The sequence below is a fragment of the Cyprinus carpio genome, chromosome B16 (assembly GCF_018340385.1).
Source record: "Cyprinus carpio isolate SPL01 chromosome B16, ASM1834038v1, whole genome shotgun sequence".
Taxonomy (NCBI): Eukaryota; Metazoa; Chordata; class Actinopteri; order Cypriniformes; family Cyprinidae; genus Cyprinus; species Cyprinus carpio.
Window position 1 is genome coordinate 14,447,845 of NC_056612.1, and position 12,250 is coordinate 14,460,094.

The 12,250-nt window shown below is 39.0% G+C and overlaps 1 long non-coding RNA gene and 1 pseudogene across 1 annotated transcript; one reads left to right on the forward strand and one right to left on the reverse strand.

Moving 5' to 3' along the window:
* The first annotated feature begins 2,873 nt into the window (after window positions 1-2,873).
* Window positions 2,874-4,405, forward strand: LOC109057787 (annotated as a pseudogene).
* Window positions 4,406-6,833: 2,428 nt separating this feature from the next.
* Window positions 6,834-10,479, reverse strand: LOC122139976. Its single transcript, XR_006156699.1, has 2 exons — window positions 7,126-10,479; window positions 6,834-6,996 (listed from the first exon to the last, which is right to left on the reverse strand). It is a non-coding gene; the product is annotated as an uncharacterized LOC122139976 (long non-coding RNA).
* Between the last annotated feature and the right edge of the window lie 1,771 nt (window positions 10,480-12,250).

Consider the following 12,250-nt stretch of genomic DNA (forward strand, 5'->3'; position numbering starts at 1 on the left):
GGGAGATCCAGCACCTGTGTTGATGAATATGTTCATTTTAGGCTTTGTGACCTTGACAGCATGTTTCCAACGTGACACAAGTTTTCAACAGCTGTCCATCTTCTCACCCAAGGGCTGGGCAACTGGAGCACTAGCCCCACCTCGGGACGACCCTGATTACAGTTTGCAGAAAGCATTTATCTTAAATGGATGACGAATGATGACATGTTCATCTTTATCCAAGTCTTTCTGTACTGTCCATTCCATTATAGCAGTTTAGATCAGATAATACAGTACAGGGATGTGTGGAGTCCAAAAAATTATTTAACAGTTTATTACATTTGTACATTTAATAATCCTCACAGTGGTCCTCTGTGGATATGGGGATGTTTTATTCTGTCAGTGAGTAGAAAGCAGATTCATTCAGTCTTTGTTTACTTGAGTGTCCGATGAAAATATAGCTCTACTCCTATAGTCACATGAGCTGAATGAGACAGCACAAGGTTTACTAATTTTTTCAAAGATGAGTCAATGGAAAAAGCGATGCAAGATGGTGAGAGATTGAGTCCAGTAAATGGCATCAAATGCTCAGCTGAATAAATAACTACTTTCCTTTACATGAGCTGAATGGAGTGACCGGATGAGCTAAAGACTGAAGATGACAGAAAACATGATGACAACAGGTAAGTTACTTACCTGCTATCATCCTGTTTTATGTCATCTTCGGACTTCAGCCTATCCGGTTGGGGGGTCGGGTGAGGAGTGTGTGACAAGACAAAGGTGAAGTGAAAAGTAACTGCTTAAATAGTGATTTAGTTATGATGTAGAATAGTTTTGATGAAAGGGTAATATGTGGCAGATGTGATGGCTGACAGAGTGCAGGTGGGAACTAAGAGGGATGCTGGGAAATGTAGTTCAGTGATGACAGGACTGGTGACTGGGGCCCTGCGTTCCATTCGGAAGGGCTCATCCCTATGCCCTAATCCCTTCAAAGGGTATACCCTCCGGAGTGAGAGCTTTGAAGAGTTGAAGGGTGTAGGGGACCAAACAACTGTTTCTTGAAGTGCTCTTCTGCGTCATTCCGTGCCCACACGGAGGTGCCATCATCATAGAAAGAAAGAACCAGCGCAAAGGATCAAGGGAACCCAAAGTTTCCATACATTGTACCCTTCAAAATCCTTCATTCCGAAGGGCCATTTGAAGTGGCCAACTTTGAGCATTTCAGTTTGGAACGATCCTTCAATATGGCCTTCATGATTGTTTTCACTCTGAAGTGTGCTTCTGAGGACAATATATCCCTTTTGGAATGCACCAGGGATTGTGACAAACACTTTGTAACAACGGCAAGGAGCGCTTTACTGTTACACTAATTACATTACCATTAGAGACCCTTGAAAATGCAATCATAATCCAATATAGTGAAAGACAGATATACATGTTTTTATATGTTTTTGGCAACAAACAAGACAGCATTTCTTTTGAAATTTTCAAATAGACGTTATCTTTATTAACAAATCGCATATTTGAAGTAAAAAAACCAAAAAAAAACATTTGTCTTTCTCTTTATTTATTCCTTCTCTTTCTAGTTTGTACTTATTTGAACAATGTCTAAAACTTGGTATTATAAGCACTTCCTGTGTTGTTTGCCTCTTTAAGAAGAATTGCTTTATGTATCCCCCAATTGTAAGTCACTTTGGATAAAAGCGTCTGCAAAATGTCTAAATGTAAACTTGAATGTAAATGTAAATGCAAATGTACATTCTCACCTAAAAAAAAAAAAAAAAAAAAAAACCTTTTAAAACTACATTATGTGATGCAAAAACATTATTATTTATAAAATTATGGTGGATTTGGGCATCTGCCATGACACTCGCAGTGAGATATATACTGCAAGTGGACTGACTTCCGATATCACTGGAATATCACACTCCTCTCAGCCAATCAGATTCGAGGACCAGAAAAAACTGTTGTTATTTATGCCCAAAAATTTAGGCAAAAAAGGAATGATCCTTCACTTAACTTCACTTAAAATCAACTCTAATTCTTGTCCAAATGACAAATGTTAACTTCACCATGAAAATGAAGTGTTTGCACTACATTTGTGCTACCTTTTACCTAGAAAATGCAAGTTCCTTAATAAAAGCATTTTTAAAATGTTATGAAGGTCAGACATCCATCAGCAGCAGTAGTTTGGTTCTAGGTCAAGCAGCTGCCCTTATCTCTAGGGGTTTAGCAGACATGTGTAACCTGGACCGAATGTTGAGTGCACAATCCGATCCCTGACTGTGATGATAATTCCTTTTAAGAATCACTTGAGGGCAATTTTTAACACTGGAAAGGTTAGTTAAAAAAAAGAAACTGAAAAGACCTACTGCAAACTTTTAAGATATAAGGGTAGGATATATATCAAACTTCATAGAGTGAATATATAGAGCTCATAGATTCATCTAGGATAAAAAAAACCACATATCTCTTTAAGTGATGTGTCAAATCTTACCAGGACGTGAACAAAGTCTGGTGTCATTTGTTACTGTTATTAGTTCAAAGGTTCAAAATCAGTGTCTGGTTTCATAGATCAAGTACCTCAGATCGACAATTTCATAAAGGGCAGTATTCAAAATGTCTTAATATTAAAAGTTAAAAGGAGATTGTCTGTTCTTGAATCCCCTTTTATTATTTAAAACACTTCCATGATTATGAGTCTACAGAAACACTTTAGGACAGACTATCATTTCTTTATTTCTATAACACTGAAAATTCTTTTACTTAGATAATTTACTAAATAGTCTTAAGCATTCATCTAAAACAATATTTATATTGGAATTTAGTTGTTCAGTTTATTGTCCAAGAGTTATCAGTCCGTATTGAATTCAGGAATCTTTAGTGATAATAGGTACAGTCAGGACATTATGATGTGGAGTACTGACAGCAAAGCACTACCTAGTGGACTTTGGGTTTCCACTACGACAATCACCTCCCCATTCGATATAAATACAGATGTGAAACAGCCACCTTCACACTTGTTCTTCAGACAGGACAGCGTCAATTAAAACACACGGACACAGGTAAGAAAACAGGCTTACTTTTCAGGCACGTTAAAGTACTGTAATTACGATGATCATGAATTCCTAATGAAAACCAGATAGGTTGATGAAAAATGTATTTTACTTACAGACTCAAAGTAAAGACCATGAAGGCTCTTGTGGTGTTCGCACTTGTTGTATTTACAGGTAATATTTTCAAAGAAAATTAAGATTACAAATGTCTTAATATATATTTTATTGGCTGGATAAATTCATATTCAAATTAACAATTGGTATTGACCTGCTTTGGTCTATCAACAGGTTGCCAGGCCAACCTCTTCAGTGCTGATGAGCCCAAGCCACAGCTGGAGCAGCTGACAGATACTTTCTGGAGCTATGTTGCGAAGGCAACACAAACCGCAGAGGAAACCGTCAATATGATCAGGTCTTCCCAGCTGGGACAGGAAGTCAAGTAAGTCAAGAACATTTACTTGCAGGATACTGTAATTTCTTGCAGACTGAGAAGAAACTCAAATGTTCTTCTTCATATCACAGTGCCAGACTGACCCAGAGTGCCGATATGGCCAGTGAATATGCCGTCACCCTCAAGAAACAGATGGATCCTCTGACTGAAGAGCTGATGACCAAAATCACCAAGGAGGCTGAAGTGTTGAGAGAGCGTCTGGGCCAGGACCTGATCAGCGTGAGAGACCAACTGGAGCCCTATGCTGACAACCCTCAAGAGCCAAATCCAGCAGAGAGTGGAGGAGCTCAGGACGGCCATGGCTCCATATGCTGACTCCCTGGATTCTGAGACCCTGAAGGCCACTCTGCTCCAGAAAAGCGAGGAGCTGAGAGGAAACCTGGAGCAGAGCGTGAAGGACCTGCAGGCTCAGATGGAGCCCTACACTGCTGAGATCAAGGAGAAAGTGGATCAACATCTGCAGGAGTTCCAGAAGACCGTGACCCCCCTGACTGAGGACCTGCAGGCCCAGATTAGAGAGAAAGCCCAGATGGTCCATCAGAGTCTCACACCCTACGCTGAAGACCTGAAGGGAAAGCTGGATCCCTACGCACAGGACCTGAAGGCCCAACTCACCTCCCTGTACGAATCCTTCGTCAAGAGAAATTAGATGCTACCAAAAACTTTTGCCAACTGCTGCTAATGTAATGCTAGATACTAGATTACTAGATTCAGTTCAATGTGATAGTATGTTCTTCACTGTCTGTGGTTAACACTAACAACTGCTGCTGATCTTACAGTGACCTGATGAAAGTATTTATTCACAGCAAAGTAACAGAACACAAAGGTCCAATCATGTGCATCTACATTTACACAATGATTTTTATGTAATGTTTGAAACATTTTAATTTAAACTAAATAAATATTTTGTCAAAGGAAATAAGTCTTAAATGTTTCTTTCCTGGTCGGGTGGTTGAAGTTCAAATACAAATGTTAAATGCCATTAGAATAGGTATATGTTTAATCTTTGATACCGATAACCTCCTTCTATACAGATATGCTAAATTGTGCATGAATTCCAAATTATTTTACTTAGCTCTACACACAAAACAACAAAACACTTCATGACAAAAAATACAGTATTTCATTAGTTAAATGTTACTTCCTACTTTCACAATAAACTTCTGAAGTTCTTATGAGATTTGGATATATACAATTTTTAAAAGTTTGAGATTGGTACGATTTTCTTCTTCTTCTTCTTCTTTTTTTTTTTTTTAAATAAGTCTGTTATACTCACCAAGGCTGCAGCTATTTGATCCAAAATACAGTAAAAACAGTAATACTGTGAAATATTACTACAATTTATAATAAATGTCTTCTATTTTAATGTATTTTAAAATCGAATTTATTCCCAAACTGGGTAGATTACTTACAAATTGTAGTCCATTACTGATTGACACACTGTTTTCCTAATTAATGTTGTTCAGTTGCTTTGACACAATCTTTTTTTGTTTAAAGCACTATATAAATAAAGATGACTTGACTTGACTTGACTGATTACAAAATACATGACAAAAATTGTTGTTAGTAACGTAATAAATTACATTACACATTTTAGGTAATATAATCCAACTACTTTTAGATTACTTTTGACCTATCTGGTTTTTCACATTGATTTAAATAGGATAATCTTGTACCATATTGATATAAAAAATAAAAAGAGTAAGAAAACATATTCCATTCATCGTCACTTCAACAACATGAAGTGCATTAAACATTATATTATGTCAAGGTTTCCCAAACTGGGGTCCATGAAGGAACTGCAGGTGGTTCATGAATTTAATGAAAAGCTAATAATTAATTAAATCATAAAAATGTCAAGTCAATATAAATCATTTAAAAAAAAAAAAAAAAAAAAACTGAGAAAATTAAATATTTTATTTGTTTACCTCATGTCGTGTGACCATAACCAGTGTCAGAGAACCATGAACATGCTATACTTGATTATTAAAAAAAAACAAAAAAACACTTCAAGTAAATATATTAGGTGAAAGAGGATCAGATGACAAAAAAGTTTGTGAATTTGGGCATTTTAATGGGTTTGAAACACAAAAGCCTTCCAAAGACACAGAAATACATGGTTAACCTACAGAGTGATCATTTAAATACAAATTGTGTTCATCAGTAGTTGATGCAATGTTGAAACACTTCGACCTGAAGTGATTTTTTGTTAATCCAGTGGTCAAATGCTGTAGTCACCTAATCTTTGTGTGAATGTTCACAAAACTGGAAGACTTTCTGAATGTATAAGTGGTCGGCTATTTTAGAAAGGAACATTTAATAGAGGAAAAAAAGGAATTCGGAAGAATCAATACATTTTGAATAATTTATTGAAATTGTATAAATAATGTTATCATGTGATCCATAAAAAAATTAACTGTAGTCTGATTACGAGTATTTTAAAATGTAATTTAATCTAATTACAAGTACTTAATTTTTGGAATCCGATTACGTTTAATAAAAATAAAAATAAAAAATTATAAAATAAATTTTTCTGTAACATTACACATGTCTTCACTGCTCGTTTCGAATAAAATGCTTGATGCAAATATTAATAAAATATGAACTGAAAAAAAATTGAACAGTATTAGTAATAGTTGTTAGTATGTTCTAATAAAATTAATAAGGATGGGACATAAGATAATTATTTATGCATGATACAGTCAGATAATACAATCTTTCAAAACTAGTAAGTGAAAGGGTTTTTTTTTTCCACAATAAATGTTTTATTTTGAATTCTGGGCAAAAAAACAAAAGAGAGGCTTTTTTGATAAAGGCCATTTGAAATTAGCCATAGTGGCTTAACTAGGAATAATAGCCTATTTATAAAACATGATCTGGACACTTAGTCAGACACCAAATTTATATCCAATCACTGAGTTATTATATGTAGAAAGGCACTACCATGTACTATGTACCCTGGGTTTTCACTCAGCTCCAATCCATTACAGCTCTTGTACTAGTTTTATGCACTACAAGTGCCACCTAGTGGAAGCCTACTATCATTTCAAGTCACTACATGAAACTTATGATAAGTGAAGACATCAGCTAACCTGTCAAGAGCTATCTTTAACTACGACTGTAATCATATGGATTCAAGCATGAATAAAGCAGCATTAACTACATATTAGTACATGTTTGATAGTTTAATGCATTATTAACATTTAGGGGTTAACTATATGTAACCGAGCAATAGCCAATGATCAAACTTGATTCCGACTATGCCACTGGGGTTTAATTCCCATGTAAATAATTAAACACAGCAACACAAGTTCTATAGTTAGTGAATGAAGAACAGAGACGTGACCTTCAAGTACAACACTTTTATTAACAATCAGTACTGAAATCTCTGATTAAGCAGTCAACTTTATAATCATCTAAAAAGAGAGAATCCCAATTTTAAGATGTCTAGACTTTAAGTCAAATATTAAAATCATAACCCACAATTCTTCAATGCAAGATCAACCAAGCCTGCGGGAAGAAGAGAAAAAGTCACTGGGCCAGGGACCCACAACATCAAGAGCACACACCACATGTGCACTAATAATTTAAAAATGTGTAGTGAATAATGCAAATAACTCTATACTCTCAAATCAATACCCATGCAGTGCAGAAAACCTCATGCCAACTGCAGTAAAGGAAAGGCCCTGATGACCCCAGCAGAAAGTACTCCCATGCAGGCTGGCTCCTAGAATGTAGACAAATGGGTTAAAAACTCTTCTTTTCACCACACATCATATAGACCCTTAGCGGTTGGTAAAAACAGGATTTAACAAACAAAATCAATAATAACAGATAAGAAATAACTTCAAAACAAACATCAGTATATGACCATCAGCTTAAAACTTAGATGAAAAAAAAAAAATCATAAGCAAAACAGCAGGGCCTAGACATCAGAGGTCTATATTCATAGAACTCCACAAAGGAAGATCTCTGCCGTAATCCAAGAGTGGACTAGAAACGCTGCATAATAGAGTGGAATAGAAACCCTGCGTGATATAGCTCGTTGCTATAGGCGAAACTGGCGTCCACAACTTGCATAATATTACATACAGCCCACGTGCTCACGCTCTTGCATCGGGGGTTATCTCTCTGCAATTAACACAATAGACCATGTAAAAAACCAAAACATCCTTATACAAGCTCTTACAGCATCTAAACAAATGCCATGCTCATACCTCACTATGTTTCAGGGTCACAACACTGGAAGGAGACGGAAAAGATCAAAACGTCTGGAAGTTACGAAGCCTGCCAACTTTTGCGCTAATTATAGGGCAAAATGCCCCACCCTGTACACCATCCTTATTATCCACTCGGTCACTATCCACCCCCTCTTTCTGTGTCGATGCCCCATCGGCTAATTAAATGAAGAAAAAAAAAATATATATATAAATATAGCTTAAATGACCTAAATACAGGGCCTTAAAACAACTGTCACCCCCTCTCTATGGCTAAGGAAAGAAGTCGCAGTCCCATTTGCACTGCTCCCCACAGCCCTTGCTGTGCGGCATAGGGAATTTTCTCCATTGTCTAATGCCTCAACACTTGCAGAAGGCAGCATATCGGTCACCTGGCCTGGAACCGTTTGCCAGCCTTCAAGATACAATAGACCAGCAACCAACTCTGTGTGACCAGGGGGAAAAACAGCTGGAACTGTCACAGTAACAGGTGGTCTCTCTTCTGGCAGTGGGACATAAATCCATTGTCCATCCTCCCTTTCTTCTTCATGCCCAACATGCTCAGATCGCAAAGACTCAGGGCCCATACATGGAGAATGATACAGAGGCAAAACATCAGGCACAAGCTTCAACATAGTCTGATGTACTTTTCTTACCTGTGTAAGTTTATCTGGAGGGGCAATATAATAAACCACTCATTCCATGGGTACTCGAATTACCTTGTACTTTGTCGGGCTCCAGATGTCTTGTATTTTATTCCTGCCTCGATTACTGTAGTCCCTTTGATAAACTAACTGTCCTTCTTTTAAGTGACAGCTATAACCCTTCTGATCGTGCCTCTCCTTCCTCAGCTGGCCTGCCACTTGAATCCTCTCCCGAGCACCATCAAACGCCACTTGCAAATGCTCTCTGTGTTCCTCCATCCAGTCCATTACCATCCCTGCTGTCTGCTGTGGAACTCTTCCAAGGAGAAAATCAACTGGCAAGTTAGGTTCTTAACCAAACATTAAAAATGTGGGCACTCATCCATTGTCTGATGTATGGTGGTATTATAAGAGAACAACAATTGGGGCAAGTAATTAGTCCAGTCAGCTTTTGCAGGTTTGGGAAGTGTACAATGGACGCTATGCAATGTTCGATTAAACCGTTCACATTGGCCATTGCCCTGAGGGTGATAGGGCATTGTACGCGTCTTCTGTATACCATACAGGTCACAAAGTTGTTGTATCAATGCCCCTTCAAAACTTCAACCCTGGTCCGAGTGAATTCGAGCTGGGACACCAAAACAGCAAAACCATTCCTTTACCAGGACATTTGCTACTGTGGGAGCCCACTGGTCATAAGTTCGAACTGCCTGCTAATACTTGCTCTTTACCATCCCTTGAACGCTCCAGGAGAGTAAAATCAATTGCAAGAATTTGATTTGGTCTTTTGGAAACCAGGTGTCCCATTGGTGCCTTCACAGAAGGATGTGCTAGTTTAGCCAAATTGCAGCATTCACATTCCTCACACCACTTCTTAACTGCTTTTTACATTCCAGGCCAGTAGCACCTCGAACACACTAGCTCGGGTCTCCGCTCAATACCTTGATGACCGTGCCCCTGGTGTAACTGCTGTAACACCTCCTCCTGTAATACTTCTGGCAAAACCCAATTGTAGCACCTCTTCTCCTCCATCAGGGTGAAAGGTCCTACGACACAAGACCTTATCTCTCTCCACCAGATATTCCCATTATCTCACCAATTCCAATACAGACGTATTCAACGCTTGCCGTTCAATGTGATTTGGCCTCCGTTTGTATTGTCAAAAATAAAAAAGGCACCAATTATGGGATCACCTTGTTGAAGGTCAGCAAGGTCATTCACAGAATAGGCTAGTAAAACAGATATTTCTGGCTGGGACACAAAGATGCGCTCCATGAGTCGCTGAAATGTATTTGGTGCATTGGATAGCCCAAAGGGCAAACGATTAAATTCGAAAAAGCCCATATGGGGTACAGAAAGCAGTCTTACAATTATCCTTCTCTTCAACAGGCACCTGATTGTAACCACTTGCCAGGTCTGAAAACCAGCGAGCACCAGAAAGTGCATCAAGGGACTCCTCAATTCGAGGGAGAGGAAAAACATCTCTCCAAGTCTTGAGATTAAGCTGGTGATAATCCACACAAAGACGCATAGCACGATCTTTTTTCTTCACTAAAACTATGGTGGATGCATAGGGGCTGCAACGCTCCCTTATTACCTGTTTTTCTAAGAGTTGAATTATATGTGCCTTTACAGCCTCATATTCAGCAGGTGGAATACGCCTATAACTTTGTCGTACAGGGACCTCATCAGTTAAGGGAATCTCATGACTAATATGGGTAGTGCAGCCTAAATCTCCCTTGTAAGTAGCAAACACTGACTGATACTTTGTCAATAGTGCAATAACCCTACTCTGCTCTGATTCAGAGAGGGTGGACAAGTCAACTGACTCTATCAGCTGCTGTAATTAGCCAACTTGCCTTGCTTGCGTACCAACCATAGTCTGAACTTCCCCAACCCCCAGTGAAAAGGGAACCTCCTCAACCCCAGCAGGTAAGCTAACTATTTGAGCTGGCTTCAAAGTCCCTAAAGCACAGCCTGAAGGAACACGAGCATCCATACTAAACGTTAATCACAGGAACATAAGCAGCACTCTTAAGCATTTGTAGTACAGCAGGGACTACTAGTACTCCAGCAGGAAGCACAACATTAGAAAATGACTCAAAAACAACAGTCTTATATTGGTCAATAAGATGCTGAGAGCAGGTAGCCACCACTAATTTCATGGTTCCCTCTGGTAAGTGAACAGGGTACCTACCCCTAACTCTTGCAATCCCAGTGCTGGGCCTAACAGATGAGGGAGCATCCTGACAAAACTAGAGCGCCTGTTGCCACTCCTTAGGGGCCTGCCAGACACATGGGAGGCTGAAAAGAGAAGCACCATTCTGACTAAACAGCAAGTCATATCATTCACTAATAATGTTTATTCCCAAGACACCTGGAATATTTGTTTTTGACCACAAACTAGGAGTGTCTTTTACAACAAGGATCCCCTTATTTGGTATAACTTTTCCCAAAACCTCAACATTCACTTCAGCATACCCAAGATAGGTTATATCAAGCCTGTTAGCAGCTTTAAGTTGTAAACAATTACAAGAATGGAGTTATTCACTAAAATGTTGGGGGGAAAAACTCTCTGCTACCATGGACACCATTGATCCAGTATCCAAAAGACATTGTACCCTGACACCCCCCCCCCACCACCCCGGCACATTGAGGCAGCTTACCTCGTTAGTATTACTTGAGTCAGAGCTGTCCCCTCCTGAACCGTGACTCAGCGACTCAGAAGGAGTTAGTTTTCTGACAGCTGCTGCTGGGATCCTATCCTCTGTCTGAAATGAGACTGTGGTTGGGGTTCAACCACATACATTATCACAATGACTAGAAATGTGGCCAGGCTGTTGACAACGCCTACACACGACTTGATTACGATGTACTGGAGGCCGCTTAGGAGGATTCTGCAAACGGGAAAGCTGTTCCCCAATCTGATTTAATTGTTCTTGTTGTCGTTTCAACAGTTCTTTTATTTCAGCAATCTGGATCAATAACATGTTCCACAAACTGGTCTCTCAGAAGTATGGCAGAGTTAGGCACTGTATCTGGGGCACTTCCCAACACCTCATTCATAAGTCTAAACAGAGCATGAGAATACTCCTGTACTACTCACCCTCAATTTGTTTACGAGAAAATAACTTTTCTTGCAATGCAACATAAATTTCTTGGAGAATAGAAAGGATCCGATCTGGGTCCTCCCTCTCTGCTCTAGATCTATATTTGATTTCATTTTTAGCTTCTCCCACCAAATGATTGTAAATAAAGTAGGCTTGATCAACAGATGTAAGACTCTGGGGCCGCATACTTGCGCAGACCTTATCTACCCATTTGGCTGTTCCGATTCCCAAAGTACCTCTAAAGACAGGACACTTCCTTTCCCTGGGCACTTACACCATGCGGTCATGGAACCCATTAGACTAAACTGAAAATCTGGGAATAACAGAAACAAAATTAGTAGATTCAGTTCTTATAGGAGCAGTCCGAGCCTCTAACAGGCGTTGATTATTAGTTGATTATCAGTTGATTATCAGCTTAGCTGTTGTACTAAGTCCTGCAACTCTTGCAACTCTGTATCCATAGTCGCCAGGAACAGCTCCCTCTGTCATCCTCAGTAGAAGGGATCTCCTAGCGAAACACCTTCCCGCTGAACGGTTATAGGCCACTGCTGTTTTGCCACACAATAGAAAAGAAAATAAATAATGAAACGAAACAACAACAACAACAACAACAACAAGAAAAAACAACCACTAATAATATATGAGAAAAAATTCTATAGTTACACTTGGAAGTCACATCCCGCTTACACAAGCATACCCTGCTGACTACGCCAGATGTAACCGAGCGATAGCTAATTATCAAACTTGATTCAGACTACGCCACTGGGGTTTAATTCCTACAGAAATAATTAAA